Here is a 17,787-nt window from a genome sequence, read left to right on the forward strand (position 1 = left end):
TATTCTAAATTCCGTCTAACGCAGAGCCTGCAATGCTAGGGACGTCTGGCACGATTGAGGCAACGCTGTCGTAATTTCTTTCTCTAAATTTGCGAGGACACGCTCCCAAGAGAAATTTGAGGGTATCACTTCGGCGGAAGTCCACTTGATTGGTCGAGTTTTGAAATAAAAGGTCTGAGAAATACAATAACCAATCAAAAACTTTATTTTCAACCCGACGTTTCGGGACGAACTCGGTCCCATCCCCAGGAGAGTCCTTTTTTTGGTTGGTGTTGTATTTTTTGAACGCTTATTTTGTTTCGAAAAAGAAACATGTCTCGAACAACTTATAGTACAAGTTGCGAGGTACTTCTTTTCTCGTCTTTATTGTTTTTGCATTTTGTTGATGCTTGCTGTTGAGCTCGGCTTGTCTTAGCAACGCGAGCAGTTGCCGGGAGAAGGTGTGAGCAGTGTGTGTATATATTCGTGCGCCCATGTGCTCGCCAGCGGCCCGCTCCCCTGTACCAGAGAAACTGCGTGCTGATCTTTGCTCGAAGGCACTGGGACAACTGAAATGCAGCGGAGATGGCGAGAGAAGTCTGTGTTTGGGTTCTTATGTATACCGACCGCGGACAGAATATACCACAGCGAGCAATGATGCCGGCACGACTACGAAGATATATCTTACTCGGTTGATACACAACATTCCGTCCCAGCAATGCGCGAAAAAAAAAAAAAAAGAACAATACCACCGCCGCATTAGGAAAACCTGCGAGGAGGCATTTTGTGATCGGGTTTCGACAACGCCAAAAAATCAAGATTCCCCAAATCGGTAAATGCTTTTCGAGACGTCGCCGTTGTCCCTCGTAACCAGCTCCGCAGCTGAGGTGGATTTCGCATGGGCATAACTTTGTCGGCGCTGTAAACGAGGAACTAGTTGGTATATCGAAAAAAAAAAAAATGGTACCATAGATAGAGCGTCAAGGAAAGGTGTGCAAGTGAGAAAATAGATGAAGTGGTTTAGTTAGGTAATTAACTAGAGCCAATAACAATAATAATCGGTTCGCAGAAAATGAAAGGCGCAATGTCTTTCACACCTGTTCTGAGGGCACCTTAACCACGGCCAGTCAGGGGAAGTCGCTCTGCCGACTGAGTTAACCAGAACGGCTCGCAGGTCAGATGGTAGGGCGAAAGCGAACTGATCAATAGCTAGAAGTGGGAACTGTGTTACTGATCAATTCGCTTTCGCCCGGCCATCTGACCTACTGGCCATTCTGGTTAACTCAGTCGGTAGAGCGACTACCCCAGCCAGGCGATGGTCCCGGGTTCGAACTTAGGGGCCAGGACAAAACTTACGAAGTTTCTCGGAAAGCTGTATACATTTTCTCTATAGCCTTATGGCTGCGCTCGGGTGGATGACAATGAGTAATTATACTTACTTATTAGAGTTGAATCTTTGTATTTGCTGCGTCGACAAGCGGCGCAATGACTGTGAGAAGAGAACAGGGAAGCAGGGCATCGTCCCCGATCTAGACGATGCACGAGATAAGCGAAAGGACGAGGCGTGTATGACACGCATCGCTGCCCGCAACAAGCCGCGTTTCGAAGAAAGTGGTGTGGGTTATGCAAAAGACAGGCCGCTAGGGGCCATCGTGTATATGCACATGCAGCGTCGTCGCGCACTACAGATTCTCATACGACCCCGTGTGTCGAACGTTGAACGGAACGTGAGGGAAAGGAAGCAGAATTAGGCAGCTGGAAAATGACTGTTTCATGGATGTGGCCCAATGATAACGTTGGCGTTAAAGCGCCACAAGGCGGCACTTCCAATTCCTGGGGATCAAGCCCATTCATAAGGTGAACAAAGACCCCCTCATCACCTACAAGGAGCTCTCTGAGACTCCCAGACTAAACAGAAGGATCTATCCACCACCAGATAGGTCCCTAATACCGTCAGAATGCAGGGCCTGGCGAAAACTTCAGGCCAATCGTTTCTTTCCTCATGTTACTCTGCATAATGAGTTGACAGGGGACCCAGAGGCTTGTAATCTCTGCAACGCACCTCTGAGTCAAAATCACCTAATCTGGCCCCGATTCTCCGGGAGCTAAAGAAACAGATCCCCTTGATCAAATTACCTGGCAGTCCTACATCCGCAGCCCAAATGTGGATGAACAAAAGATCGTCCTACGCCTGGTGGAGGAGGCTTGCTCCAAGACCTTCTCTGCGGCCACGGCGCAGGAGAGCCGGCAAGGAGACCCTCCCCCTGGCTGAGCCCCTGCCCCGAAGTCCATGTCGGTGTGAATAAAGTCTTCTCACTCATTCACTCATAAGGTGAAGAAGTCAGTGCAAATTTCGGACGAAAGATAAAAGGGAGGACAGACAGGACAGTCAAGAGCGTTCGTGTCTGTCCCATCTGTTCATGGTAGAAGAAAATAGCGCAGGAGACGGGACAAGAAAGTAGACACCCAACACGAGTGCTATTTTCTTCTACCATGATCCGTCACCAACTCGCCCAGCAACACACTTTGATGCTGTCCTGTCTGCCTTCCCTCTTGTCGTTTGTTCGTATTTTGCGCATGGCTTCTTGACATTAAATGCATCGATAACTAGCCCGGCAGCTTGCTCCCCCAAAGCCCATATATTAGGACGACCGTGTCAAACAAGTACATTTCAATGCAGATCGGATGAATATATATTGCCTTTTGCTTCGGAAAAGCCGACGCAATTGCATGCGTTCATTTTGAATTCATGGCTTCGAGTATCGCAGGATAAGAAAAAAAGGAAAGAAACCTGGGGACTATGAACTATCAGCCCAATGTTGAGAGTTTGTTGGAAATGACCGGCCCTTCATAGGACAAGAGGATAGCGAACATACTCCAATGTTGGGCAGATCAGTAATGGCCAGAGCTAGTGCCCGTTGGTGATACGCAGAGTCCGAACAGCGCGAAGCGCTTCGGGAGGAAGGGGGACGATATAATAGGGAGACCTATCGCATGCATGCTGCCGGCGCACATGTATAATGTTAAAGGGCAGTTGATAACATATTGAAGTTGGCACACATCCATGTATAGTCTGCATGCCGCGTTCTAGGACTCTGTTATAGTTTCAATTAAAACGGAACTTTCATATACTGGGGAAGGGGAAAAAGGGAAAGGCCGTAAACGGCGCTTAGTCGAAACAGTTTAGGACAACAGTCCCAGAGCCATGGGCTGAAACGCCATTCACTTTAGGAGATAGTCACGGAGTCCTTTTCGGTGTAGACGTGACGAATTTGAGCCGTTGGACGCAAAATTATTTACGTGCAAGCTAAATGAAAACAGAATGTCGGGCAATCACAACCATTTACCGGGCGGACGCTGCATTCCCCCGGGACTTCGTGAACAAGTGTGCTCGACTCCAGCGCGCACATTCCCCGAATAGGTGTGAAACAAGAAGTGACTACTAGGGAAAAAATAAAAAGGAAAGAGAACAGAAACGAGCGGCGCCGTATCGCAACAAGCCATGCGTCTCTAATACGAGCAGCGATGCGTTAAACCTGCCTGCGCTGTGATAAAATAAAAGAATAGAAGAGAAACCGTGACCTTGGGCAGGACGGTTGGCGACGCGACGACCGATCGGTGAAGGACCGGATGTTTGGTGTGTGCTGCCGTCAGCGAACTGTGCAGCAAATATGGCCGGCGCCAGGGCGCGCATACACTGCGAAAGCGTTCGATTTCTGTTCGCCGCCGGCTTTTTTTAGCCCCGCCGCCGCGCACGTGGTCGGCAGTGCGTGGCGGCGGACGGTTCGAACGTAAGCGCATGTCGATATATCTTCCTGCACAGGGATTATTCGGTGCTCTCCCGATAATAAGGTGCAATACTCGAAAGGCTTGGAGTAACACAATGTACCGAGAAAGAGCTCGGTCGACCCGCCCACTCCGGAATGCTGTCCCGTGCTATGTTGGCTCTATGAAGGATGCTTCGTAAACGATAGTTTACAGTCCTTCGAACCGATTCGACTGCTCCGAATGTGCACGGAACTAACCACCGCATTAGAGTAGGAAATAAACATTCAGTGTTGTTGTGAGGATGACCTGCTGTCAAAGTTCAGAAAGGTCGGCGAACTCGGGAATGAGCATGTTTCTTCACATAAATAAGTTGCGAAGGTCAGCAGATTCAACAAGCACAGTAAGGCTTTGAGTAATCTCAGTCAAGGACCCATGCATTCAGGTCCATTCACGGTTGTGTGGCTACATAATCTTATGCGCCTGCGCCACAGGTTGAGAGAACTTTAGTAAAGTTAGCGGTTTATTTTGGCCAAATGAGATTGTCTAACGGGCATAAAAAATTCATTACAGGAACAAAAAAAAAACTTTTTAGCACTTCGCGTGACCCTTGCAACAAGAGAGAGATTTAGCACACCGTGATCCGCGATCCGCTATCGTGATCCGCCACCGCGCGTTCCACTGCGCATGCCCAGATCCCTTGACGCCGATAGATGGCGCCACATACTGGATGTCGGCACATAGACCTGCCGCGTCGCGGTAGAGGTTCGCAGTGGCGGATCGCGGATCACGATAAGGTAAATCTCTCTAAGGATAAAAACTGAAATTCTCTCAGCTTTGAGCTCGACGCAACAGAAAGCCGTAGCCATTGTGAGGCACCGCTTGCGTATAGATTGCAATACGCTACGTTCTTGGTTCAAAATGTCTGACGAACCTCCTCAGACTACCTTATAAAGTTTTCAACTATCCCTCTCATGACTGTGCTACGTATCCCGTTGATGTATCGAAGCCGAGGTTCGAACGAAGACAGGAACCAAGAAGCGATCGGAGCCGGCAGTCGTTGTACATTAAAGTGATTCGGTGGTCCATTCTCTCAACCTTGAGTTGACCGGCAAGCGACCGGCATCCCCACACGCTGCATGTAACTAGGAACTAGCAACAAGCGTCCAAAGGGCTGTCACTGAAGTGATTGCTCTGCCAAACGAAGGGGCGGCATTGGTAGTACAACATCCGGAAGAAGTCGGACGCCGGCGATGCATTATACGTCTGAACCTAACAGTGCGTGCAATTCGTTGTTGGCGTGATTAACCTTGACGAGACGGGGAGAGGAATGCGTAGGCCGTGTACGTCTCTCACGCTGGCGTAGATGTAGGGTGTGGAGGGAAGAGCAAGCAATGCGTCTGGGTGCATCGACCCAATGGCAACGCGAGAAAGGTGGCCGCCGACAGCGCGGAAGGTCATTCCCACGTAAGTGCGCGCTGGTCTCATCTGTAGGTTCTCCAGGGAAGGAGACGGAAATAAAACAGCGTCGCCCCGTAGACGTAACGCTCGTGAATGGCTGAAATCGGGCCTATCGGTTGCATTGATTCATAAATCCCTGTACAAGCCGATGACATTACACTGAGAGGAATTAGAACTACGCGGCCGGCTGCGCACACAGCAGTTTATTCTTAGCGCTTGCTTGCCTCATGGGCAGTTTGAAGTATTAGCTCTACTTTGATGTCAGCTCTTCACAGAGCTGTAAAGAAAAAATTAGTTGTGGTTTAGTTCCGGTTAACCCTAGTTGAATTACGAAAGCAACGGCGAAAGCTTATTTTGCCTGCTACATTATTCCCCTATCACGCCCTGTCAGTTTAAGGTGCTACATTATTGGGAACACTTAAGCTCATCCTTTAAGTGTAGGACGCGAGAGCGTAAGCTACCAGCCCACATATACAGTCACGCTTCAACCAAGCCGTATGGACGTGCCTGCTGGTCGTAGGGGTAACGAGAATGCAAACGGTTTTGGCAGGCTGATTCTGAAATCAACTCTCCCATACGAAAGGAGCGACCCGAGTTGGCAGTTGATGGCGTAGCTGTGGCCACCAGAGGTCTCGCTTCGGCTGTCGTAGTATTGCTTTCACAATAATAAGAAACGTTTTATTTATACAGTCCTGGCGAGAAGGCGACAGTGAATGATTAACATACCTACGCGGACCCTACGAATGGTAATGACAATTTTGGCAAACGGCGCAACGCCTCGCAGGGAAATTTGAGAAAACGTTCGCAGCCAGAAATGTCTCGTATCATGTACATAGAGGTAAAGTAATATTTCGCAACACGTTAATTTTGTTAAAGCCAAAACCCGGTGCTCTGTAAATGCCTGTGTCCCACTAAATCAGAACCCGTCAATTCTTGGCCGCAGATATCGGTCCCAAACCGATACTTTTCCAGTCATCCAAACCGTCTAACAATAGCTTCAATCTATTTTCTTGCGATGGTGATTAAGTAACTTTCGTAAAGGACTGTTCAGTCGGACGAAATATAAGCACCAAGAAGAAGAGGCAGGATGCAACCCGGCATTCTGGGACGTGCGAATCGACAGCGCCCTTTCCCGCGCCACACAGAAAGCCCCCTTTCAGTGGCAGGCGCTTTCGCAAGGCATGGAAAGTACGCAACTATTTTCCCGGTCTCGAATGTCCGGTGCAGACGTGCACATGGGGGGCCGCCCCCTAGTCTGCATACGCAGGCCTGTGATCGCCCATATATGCAGGCGCAGCGCTCTGGTGTTCGTCAGAGCACGCTCCCACAGCTGAGTGTGAAGGGGAAGAACGGACAGAGGTGGAGTGGGGGTTCCACGTCACAAGAGGCAACGAGAAAAAGGCGATGCTTGCACACGAGCTTTTATGCTTCCCTTATTAGGTGGGGCGAGATAGATGGGATGGAGTTGTAGAAACAAACAGTTGCCAGATTTTTCTTTCGGCATTTTACTTCCCAGGCTGCCGCCTCTCTTCCCCCTTACGTGGAGCACGGCGTCCGTATTTGGCCGTTCTAAACGTGCAATGCCTGTCGACGCAGTCAGCCGGCCGTCGGCCAAACTCTAGCACAGTTTCGCAAACCTTCGCCCGAACACTGTTCGTCAAGGCTGTGCAGGTCAAATCATCATCAACGCGATTGTGCCCAGTCCTCCCACACTCATCGCCAGTTAGCCCTCGGCTGTGCACTGTTAAGCTTTTTCTCTTTCAGAACTTCGCTCCGCTACCATAACAGCCATGATCCAGTGTTCTCATTCCCACCCGCCGGAGTGGCGCAGTGGTTACGGCGCTCGACTACTGTTCCCAAGGATGGGGGATCAAATCCCGGCCTCGGCGGCCGCTTTTACATGGGGGGCGAACGGCTAGGCGTCCGTGTGCTGTGCGTTGTCCGCGCACCTTAAAGAGCCCCAGGTGGTCGAAATTTCCGGAGTCCTGCACTACGGCGTCTCTCATAGCCTGAGTCGCTTTGGAACGTTAAACTCCACAGACCAAACCAAACTAAACCAAACCAGTGTTCGCATCCCATATCTAGGCCACATATCCATCAGGTCACCAGATAAGGCAGCTGAGAGACAGTCCAGTCCATGCGCTGCACTGCGAAACGTAATCGTTAATGAAAGTGTCTGCTTAGGCTGCAGGCAGCCAGTGACGACAACGTCGGATGATTGCCAGAGTGAGTCAACGAGCGTCCATATGAATGAAGAACAAACAAGGAAACGGACGGACTTGCGAACGGACTCGAAAGCAAAAAGAGAAATGAAGAAAAAACGACAATAAAGTTAAATCTGCAGGCGTTTTTCGTCCAAACAAAGGTAAAAATTTGGGGGTCAAAAACGCGCTCGGTGCTCTCGCGCAACGCTGACACAAGCAGTCAAACTCAATGTGGAAAAGAAACAAATATAAAAAAAAAAAGATTCAAAGGAGAAACTGGCGCCTAAAGAACAGCACAGCGAAACGGCCTTGTAGGGACGAAGCCGCGTGCGCAATTCAGCCAACTTTCTTTAACTCGACGCAGCCAGCGTGCGTACATCAGCCGCATTTCATGCACAGCTGAGATTCGCGCGCCAGCGCCCTCGAACCCTTTTCACTCCAAGTCCCACGGCGACGGAAAACTCCAACGGTGTCGGGCCCCGACTTTCAATGGCCCACAACTCCGCCAAAAGCATGCATGCCGTTAGGAGAGCTTGGCTCGGAAGAGTGCGCGGCGTTCGACGACGAAGGCATTCCTCGCGTAACCCGATCGACGCCACACAAAGCGACCCCGTTTATCACGCCGTGACACTTGTGTGCGCGCGAGTGTGAGCGAGCGAGCGAGTCAGCTTGCGCTCGTGATCTTCGCAGCAAGATGCTCTTAGCTCGCCAAGGGTGGGCTCCCGAATGTCAGAGCCCGAATATCCAGGCCAGGGTTGCGTCGTGTCTTTCAAGCGCTGCCTCAGTTCTCTTTCACCCCCGTCTCTTCCTCGACTCGGTGGCTGGCGACAATCTCCAGCCGCGCGACCGACTGTGCGACGCGCCGGTGTCACGCGAGTCTTCTTCCTGGCTCCTCGATGGCATACGCGCGGACTGACACGGCATCCGTTGCAAATGTCTGCTCCTCCTAATGTCAACAATGACTAGCGAGGAAGCTTATTTGAAGAAGCGAGAACCGAGAAATGTCTAACCGCCTACGCAACAAATGGTGATGTGGAACACTGAAATGCCAAAGTGACGCATCCTTGCAGGGCGGAAGAACGGATGTGACGAAGTGAAATAATTCTAGGCCATAACCAGGAACTAAACACGCAGCCGCTCAGCGAATGGGCGATTTGTGAGAGGCAGTTCGAATAAACGCGAACTTAGCCGAAACACACACACACACACACACACACACACACACACACACACACACACACACACGCACACGCACACACGCACACGCGCACACACACACACACACACACACACACACACACACACACACACACACACACACACACACACACACACACACACACACACACACACACACACACACACGGATGCCCATTTAAGTGAAATCACGAAACAAAAACATTTCCGCAGCTATTAAGTGGTGCCCACGTTGGGCGCCATCATGCGGAATCGTTGCCTGCTCAAGTGACTCAGAACGCGCGGCAACTAACGGAATCTACACAGGATTTTATTTAAATCACTTCGAATACTGATTTCGCGCACTCAGTTCTCAACACAACGATCAGCAGGCAGCGACGGTGTACAATTGACGGCTCGCTCGCAATAACCGCTTAGTGCGTAAAGCAAACACGTTTCCGTGCAACAAGCACGCACGTTATTGAGACAGAGATCGTGTGCAGGAAAGTGGAACATATTTCTCTGACAGGAAATTGGCCGGCCAGTCTAAAAGGAGCCGCAAGGTGCTGCTTCAGTGAACACGGGCACAATAAAGCAGTCTTGAAGAGCACTCGAAAGGCAGACTCAAGGTTTCGTTCGTACGCGTGAAAAGCGATTGTGAAAGTAACATAAAAAGGGAGCCTAACGGAGATAGTCGCCGGTAACTTCACTTTTCCCTGTAATGACTACACATGGCTGCACTCGATCGAAGAATACCTCGGAGTTAATCTAAGCACGAAGAGCGGGAGGAACGTTCAAAGTTTTGTTACCGTATACATGGCTTATTTGTCCCCGACTTGTCCCCTTAAATAAAAGACACCAAAACAACCCTTAACGCGGAAGCAACTTCTTTCAGAGAAGCTGGGAGCGAAGTTCGTTAGGTTCTGCAAGCGTTGTTTGCGGTTTCCACTCCATCCCGCAACTTGAAAAAGAAAGAATTGAAACGTCAAAAAAGCAAAACTGCGAATAATTGTGGATTCGAATATTAATCAATTATTTTTTAGTCAAAATACCTACAGCGAGCCAAAATGCATTATTGTAGGGAAGTAAATTACATGAACATAAGTATATAAATATTTCGCTAGCACAACCAAACACAGCACAGCAAACGAAAAAGCGAAAACGAAGACATTTAGCAGCAAAGGTCCATCCGAGAACATAAATGTAATCGGCCAAACGTTTCCGTATGCGCAACGTCTTCGTATGTATAACTGAACCGCACAACCAACTCAAGTCACGCATAGCAGACGTGGTGAAATTGAAATCTGGAAAAATAATTTCAGGACGTTTCGAGAGTACACCCATATGCGCAGCTCTGGAGAGAGCTCCCTGACAGATGGCCCACGGACATCGAGGGACGAAAGGTACCCGATTGGAGGTGAAAGATTTACATCAAGATTGTAACGGACGCGCCCGATAAGTTCGCTATATAGCCCACGCTGGAGCGTTTTCTTTTTTCTTTTTTTTTCACTGCTTCTTGTGTTTTACTGCTTGTTGTACGCAGTACATTTATAATCCTCCTGCATCTCGCCATTATTAACACAGGCGGCGTCATCATTATTCAGGTTACGCGAACTTCGGGACAAAGGCCGCCCTGTCGATGTACAATAAGCGCCACATTACGCCACGAGAGAAATTGTAGTGGACTGCTCCGGTTTTTTATAAGAGTTCCTGAGGTCTTTAATGCGCACTTATATCGCACAATACACAGACGTCTTCCACATCTCGCGTCCGCGGGCTGGGCAGCCAAATGTAGGCACTGGACAACTTCAGAGGGTCTCACCGAGTACGCACCGTACAGCCGCACTGTATTCCTTCTCTTCGCTCTAGATCACATCCAGTGTCCGTGTCCAGTTCCTATTTTCTTATTTTCGCCAAGCATATATCCCCAGCCAGGTATTTGTATCGTGACCCCCACTGCTCATTTCCTTTCTGCAGATTCCTTACCTCGCTGACCTGTCCTCAAAATGGTTTCAAGGCTTTTCTCAACTTACAGGTTTCATTCACTCCATAGATGCGCATACATACGTGGAGTTCGCAATCAAAGTTCCACAAAAGAGTGTGCCCCGCCGTGGTGGTTCAGTGGTAACACACCCGACTACTGTGCCGGAGTTCCCGGGTTCGAACCCGACCACGGCTGCTGCGCTTCGATGGAGGCGAAACGAAGAGGCGTCCGTCCGTGTGCTGTGCGATGTCGGCGCACGTTAAAGATCCCCAGGTGGTCGAAATTACTCCGGAGCCCTCCACTACCGACTCCCATTCCTCTCTTTTCACTTTCACTCCCACCTTCCTCCCTTCCCTTACGACGCGGTTCAGGTGTCCACGGCAACAAGAGTGACAGATACTGCGCCTTCTACTTCCTGTGAACCAGTTATTATTATACCGATGCACCGCTGCTTTCGTTAATTTGCCAATGTTAAAAAAAAAGAAAAAAAAAAGAAACAAAACGGAAACCGAATATCACGCGCGTCGGCTCCACATCTGGCAAGGGTCCTGACGTGCGCCTTCGCTGAAGCAGGGTACTGGACGGAGTAAACGTCGTGGCACGCAGGTCTGCGTGTCCCTTGGTTTCAGAACAGCAGAAGCAGGAGGAACAACCGACTCCTCCTGAACAACACGCCGAGGTGTCACGAAAGGCCTTCCAAGAAAGCGCGCCGCCACTGTTCCTGCTCCCTAGACGTGTCTTGTCTTGTACGTTACGTCAGCTGGGCGGCCGGTGAGTCGCCGTTGCTGCTGCCGCAGTCAAAACAACCGCAGTCCTGCCGCCGACTGTGTAGCAGCAGCACACGGGCGACGATGCCAAGTGGAGCGAGACGGCGACTGTTTTTCAGTATCGGCACGCAGACTGGCAAAGCAATATGCACCCTACCTTTCCTTGCAGCCGCCTTAGTACGTGAGGTACCGCATCTTCTAGGATGTAAGGTACACGTAATGACTGCGGACTTGTACTCTGTGTTCTGCGTATATCTAATTTATAGTCGACTGCTGAGACATGGTGTTAGGCACAGGCTTATATGCCTCCTTTCTTGTGTGTTGGGCCGAAAATAACACACACACACACACACACACACACACACACACACACACACACACACACACACACACACACACACACACACACACACACACACACACACACACACACACACACACACACACACACACACACACACACACACACACACACACACACACACACACACACACACACACACACACACACACACACACAACCCGCCGGGGTGGTGCAGTGGTTACGGCGCTCGACTACTGTGCCCAAGGACACGGGATCGGATTCCGGCCTCGGCGGCTGACAAGCAAGGCGCCCGTGTGCTGTGCGATGTCAGTGCACGTTAAAGAACCCCAGGTGGTCGAAATTTCCGGAGTCCTCCACTACGGCGTCTCTAATAGCCTGAGTCGCTTGGGGACATAAACCCCACAAGCCAAACCAAACACACACAAATCAGGCCCAAACTCGAGTAGGAACTGTCATCTTCCACAACTAACAAAGGACGCGATATACATAAGCCCCGAGGAAACTACGCTTCTCAGGCGTCGCTGCGAGAGCACTACGTTTAATCCAACGGATTTAAACAACCGCGGTCCCTCAGTGGCGTTCATGCGCTCCAAGTCTCGGGATCGAATCCCGGCTCCGGCGGTCGAATGGCGAAACGGGCGTTTGCTGCTGCACGACAACACATCTTAATGAATCTCGGGTGGTCGAAATTAATGACCATCACTACGCGTCTCTCCTCATCAAAATCCTGCTTCGGAACGTTATACGTACCAAAGACCCCCCCCCCCCCCCCCCACACACACACACACGCACACATACACACAACAGACTACACTACACTTCGCTTCCACAGCACAGACGGACGCAGTACCCTGAGCTGCATTCGCGGAGGCGACTTACAGGCGAGCACACACGGTAAATCACGAGGTGCTCGTTCGAGCGAGGACTCGCACCCTTTGTATCTCACGCCGAAGCAGAATCATGCAGGCGGACACCAGACGCTTATAAACACGCCCCAGAAGACTCAGTGGAGAGGAAAACGAGGCCTGCGGGTGCGCACCGTATTTGGCGAACGGTTTCAGTCTCACAGGCCGATTTGGCGAGGCAGTCGCGGCCGACGAAGCGACGCTTTGCGCGCGCGCGCGCGTGGGTAATACCTTGTCGGGAAACAATTAGACCGGGTAGAAACAGCTGCCCAGCTCTGTCCGCCACGAATGTGGCTAATTTTGAAAGGAGGCAGCAATCATTTGTTTCGCAGAGAGCGGCCCTAGACGCTATAGTTGCTTCGGTGGCTCTGGCTGCCTTTGTTTCGGCGAGGCCACCGGAATACATGCGGCGTTTTTTTCCACGATTTTCGCGCGTCGAAAACTGCCGCGCCGACGCGACGCCCAGCTCGAGATACATGGAACGACGAAGCGGCGCGAGCGCCGCCGCGGATCCCTCGATGCGAAAGCAAATGCATCAGCGAGCGGAAATAACCGCAGAGCGAGGTACGTGAGAGAAGCGACGCTGTCCCTTGTGGTAAAATCCCGAAAGTGCGCATTCTAATGCTACTGTGCTAAATGTAGAAAGCATACATAGGTGCGCAAGGATTTGGCTCACTCGAATGAACGAAGATACTTCGGAATGCCCGCTCGGATACCAGCGGCACGGTTTTCTTTTTTGTTTGTACAAATTTCACTCCAGGGAGCAAACAAACACACAGCGATCCGAGAGTAGGTCGTATACTCACAAAAAAGTGACATTCCGTGCTTGATTAAACGTTTATTTTTACAATAATCACATTTCTGCGGCCAAACTGCCCCATACCTCGTCAGCCATGGCGGCCATGTTGACAGCGGCCGCTCAAACCGGAAATGCCAGCTTTCCGAACTCCTATTGGCTCGCGTCGACAGTCGTTTCCGGTTCGAGAGGACGCCGCGCCGCCCGCGCGTCAAATATCTGGCAGGGCCAGATCGGTGGCGGCGCGCGTTTTTTCTGACGCGGGGCGTCGAGTGCGCGCCGTCGGGCGTAAAACGCCGGTTTGACGCGGCAAAAACGCTCCATGTATTCGTGCGGCTACACGTTTTCAGAAGTTAAAACAGGGCGCTCGATTACCTCTGTATTTTTAAGAGTCTAAACCTGATCTGGCACATCCAGAAAACTGCGCCAACTTCAGAATTTCAGTAGGGAGTTCTTTTATGTGTCATAGTGTTTTATTTACGTATCAACACAACGCAAGCAAAGAAGTGAGCTGATTATCTGGGTCAAAAAAGCTGAGGGCAAACAGTGTCAGGTAATAGGGACGCAGAAGCGCAATGCAGGCAGCGAGGACGATCACCTGTAATAACTACAAAGGTATTTAATGGTGGACGATTGCACGGCGACTGCGCATAGAACAAAGAAAAGAATATGATAAAGCAGAATACGAAGCGCGAAGATAAAAAAAAAAAAAAAAAACAAGAAAGACGATGATGACGTGCGGTAAGCAGACAAGAAAGGTATTAACACGAAAAGGGAAGACGAAAGAAGAACAAATAGGAAGGAAGGAAAACAAGTAAAATGGCAATGAAGCAGAATATGACGACAAAAATTCATGGGTGGAGGGGAGACACTTTGCGCCAGCGGCTACCGTCCGCCCCACTCCTTGCGCTTCATCGTTCACGTACATACATGCACTTTGCCTTTCTTTTAATCCCGAAGAAATATAAAGAGCCGTACTGACACGCCTACGTGTCCCGCCCATGCCACGTGACCGCATGACGTCACGCAACACTGCAAGCAAACAGTGCCCAGCCACGGCAGCCGCCATCTACCAACAGACAAAGCCACGCCCGCGATTTTTGCCTCACAACACCAACGCCCAGCTTTCCGGAGAACAAGGCCTTTAATGCTTTAGCGTAAATACAAAAGACTAAAAAAGAAACAAATTAAAACTGTTAAGTTCGTTTCAGGCGCCACACAAGGAGGGTCCACTTAATGCTTGTAATGTCTATTGGGTAACATCACGACAGGCCTGGGTAAACATATTTGAGATCGCAGATCGCCTACATTGGGCTTTACTCGAAGAAAAAATGCAAAATAAATCTTCCCAAGCAGCCACCGTTTGAAACACTGCTTCAAGAGTTGCTGGCATGCCAATTTTTTTAGGTAATTATCGCTAGAGAACGAATGACGACACCACACCCATGAAAAAAGAAGAGAAAAAAAAAACGTAAAAAGGAGTACGGGCCGCGACCAGATGGGAAGCCAGGTGGCAGAAAGCGAACAACCACGAACGGGAGACGCGCAGAACCTGTGGCTGCCCGGCGGAGAGAACGTGTCGGGCGCGTGTCAAAACAAAGGAATGAAGGCGTGGAAACCTCCTCGCCCACAGCGACCTCACAGTGTGCATTTCAAAGGCGAAGAACGCACTCCGGTTCAAACCGTTCTCCACCGCCCTTCTCGGCCCTTCCCGTTTTGGACGCGCTAAGACGAAAGCTAAGGCCTGATTTTTTTTTTTTTTTCTTCTGTGCGCGGCTGTGTGGACGACAAAAAGCGGGTATTTTTGGCCGGGTCTGCCGGATTTTCAGCAGAGGAAAAAAAAAAAAAATGTCACGAAGATAATAAGGAGGCAAGAACATGTTATACCCTCGCTAGCGCGGAACAATTCAAAAGTGCCGGCACCTTTTTTTTTTTTTCATTTTTTTTTTCACGTGCGCTTCTTCAGCCAGGGAAAAAATCGCTCACTTCATGAGCACTGGTACGTAACCAGTCATAAATTCGTTTCATGTCGATGCAACTCTAGGCCAGAGGAATGGAATTCTGTACATTTCCATGTCAGTTCCAAATTATGGTATGGTATGGTATGGTATGTTATGGTATTGTATGGTATGGTATGGTATGGTATGGTATGGTATGGTATGGTATGGTATAATATGGTTTGGTGTGGTTTGACAGTGCGATAAGTGAAATTTAACGTCGCGAAGCCGCAGCTTGAACAAAGGATTGAGAGGGATTTCTATCACGGGGGTTCCCTACCGTGCACTCACGTCGCGCAGCACAATAATACACGGGACGCAGCTGGATTTCCATGCCCCGACCTTTGGCCCCGAGAGCGAGCGCTATAACCACTGAGCCAAAGCAGGTAAGGGCTTAATACTAACAGCTTTCAGTGAAGACATCTATAGATCCTGGTATAATTCCTGCTGTTTCATGACAAGCCAATATGATATGTGAAAATGAACGGGACCTGCTCAATGACAAGAAACCTGGATAGTTAGTTAAATTGAGAATCGATGCGCGTACATAGTGGACGCGAGGTACAGTTAAAAAACCAACAACCGTGCATTAGAGCTGCCAATCCAGCTGAATCCAGCTGAGAAGTGTCCAGAGAACCAATTTACCACAGCAGCCTTCCCTTCCTGATGCGCAGGTCAGTAAAGACGTGCAAGCAAAACGTCATTGTCACTTCTGTAAGATAAAGCTGAGCCATCTTGAAAATCATTCCAGAACAAATTTCGTAGTAGTACAAATCCATATTCGGTGTAAATAAATGTTAAGGTCTACACTTACATGACCGTTCGACGTAACGCACTTTTCTCTGCAACTTGTACCGACGTTGGAATCACTTGTCATGGAATGACACCAGCTTATTCTGCGCAACGACACTCGAACCACGTCAATTCCCTCCGGCTTCCCAGGAGCTCACGTTACCTATTCTATCAATTCCCATTCGCCGTTTTATACGACGTATTACACTAGGTGCAACGAAGACGAACAAAATAAGAAACAGAAAATAAAACAATGACCGAAAAGAAGAGTACTGAGCGGACGACATAGCCTTTTCTCACGCCATGAGATAAGGATACTCTCCAATCTCTCTCTCTCCCTCTCGCCCTCTCTTTTCCGTTTTTTTTTTTTTTTCAATTTCAGAGGATGCATGTGCATGAGCTTTGTGTAAGCGGCCAATAGAGTCTCCTCTTTCAAGACCCTGACTTATGAACCCGGCCTTATACGCAATCCTGCAAACATGCCAAAATTATCGACGCGACCCTGTCCTGTGATGATGCCCGGTAGCCATTGTTTTCAAGAACACAAATATCTCCGAACCCGCTCCCCTTCCTCCGTTGCATTTATTTCCCGTCACCCACAACCACAGCCAGCATGGCACTGGAGAGCAGAGAAGGCAAAAGCAAGCCGAACAACTCCCATGCTGGACAACATCCTTTGTCGCTCTGCCAACCTATCAAGATAAGAGCATGGCGTTCTGTATTCTATCGCTGAGATGAGGCTGTATGTTTCTTCGCGTTTTTTTTTTTCTGCCTGTTATCGACACACATCGTACCACCTTTGGCAAATACCTGAGAATTTTTTTTTCTCAGCATAAGGCCAACGAAACAAAGAAAAATCCCTTGAATCCTTTGTACGGTGCACTCTTCTGAGCACGAGCCAAAGAACTAAGTAGAAATGTCATCGCGAATGATGCCGTTTTCCGCCTAGAAGGCGCACAAGTCGAAACGCCGCCGCAGCAGCATGTCGGCAATGTTTATGTGTGCGCGATCTGGATCGCCACTACCTCTGCATCGAATACTGCTTGTTAGCCTTTTAACATCGGGCAGCGTTTGCTGCTAAAGACATTGCGGTACGCGTGAAGGTAATTTTACTGAGCAGCATTTCAACGAAGTCGAGTATAAAACACGAAAAAATAAACGAAAAAGAAATAAGTACATTATTCTCTGCGTAAAGTGCTAAGGTTCATAGAAGGTGGCAAAAGTTTGTCGAAACCTCTTTAGAGGCAACCGGATACTGTGGCAATGCATACGGTAGCACAGTGTGTTATGCTGAGCCTCGGATCGTGTTCATCTCGGTACAGTATTAACACAGTCCACAGGAAACAAAATCGTTAGGCCAAAATGATTTAAACTATTCACGTAAGCTTCACCATTCAATAGACTGGTATTTGAAAGGCGAGCTTAGGTGATACGGATGCCCAAAATTGGTAAAGCCCTTTCATGGATAGGAGGCGGATTTTGGACTTTCTCGTAGATCAGAGTACTCGTTTAATTTACAGTCCGGTTAATTGCACGTACCAACAGCGGTTGTCAAAATAAATACATTTATGGTAATGCAAAATCCACGAATTAATGCATTTTACCAGGGCAGCCATTTGCTCTGTCAACACCTGCG

This window comes from Amblyomma maculatum, chromosome 8, assembly GCF_055883805.1.
Source record: "Amblyomma maculatum isolate TAMU_Amacu chromosome 8, ASM5588380v1, whole genome shotgun sequence".
In the NCBI taxonomy this organism is placed as follows: Eukaryota; Metazoa; Arthropoda; class Arachnida; order Ixodida; family Ixodidae; genus Amblyomma; species Amblyomma maculatum.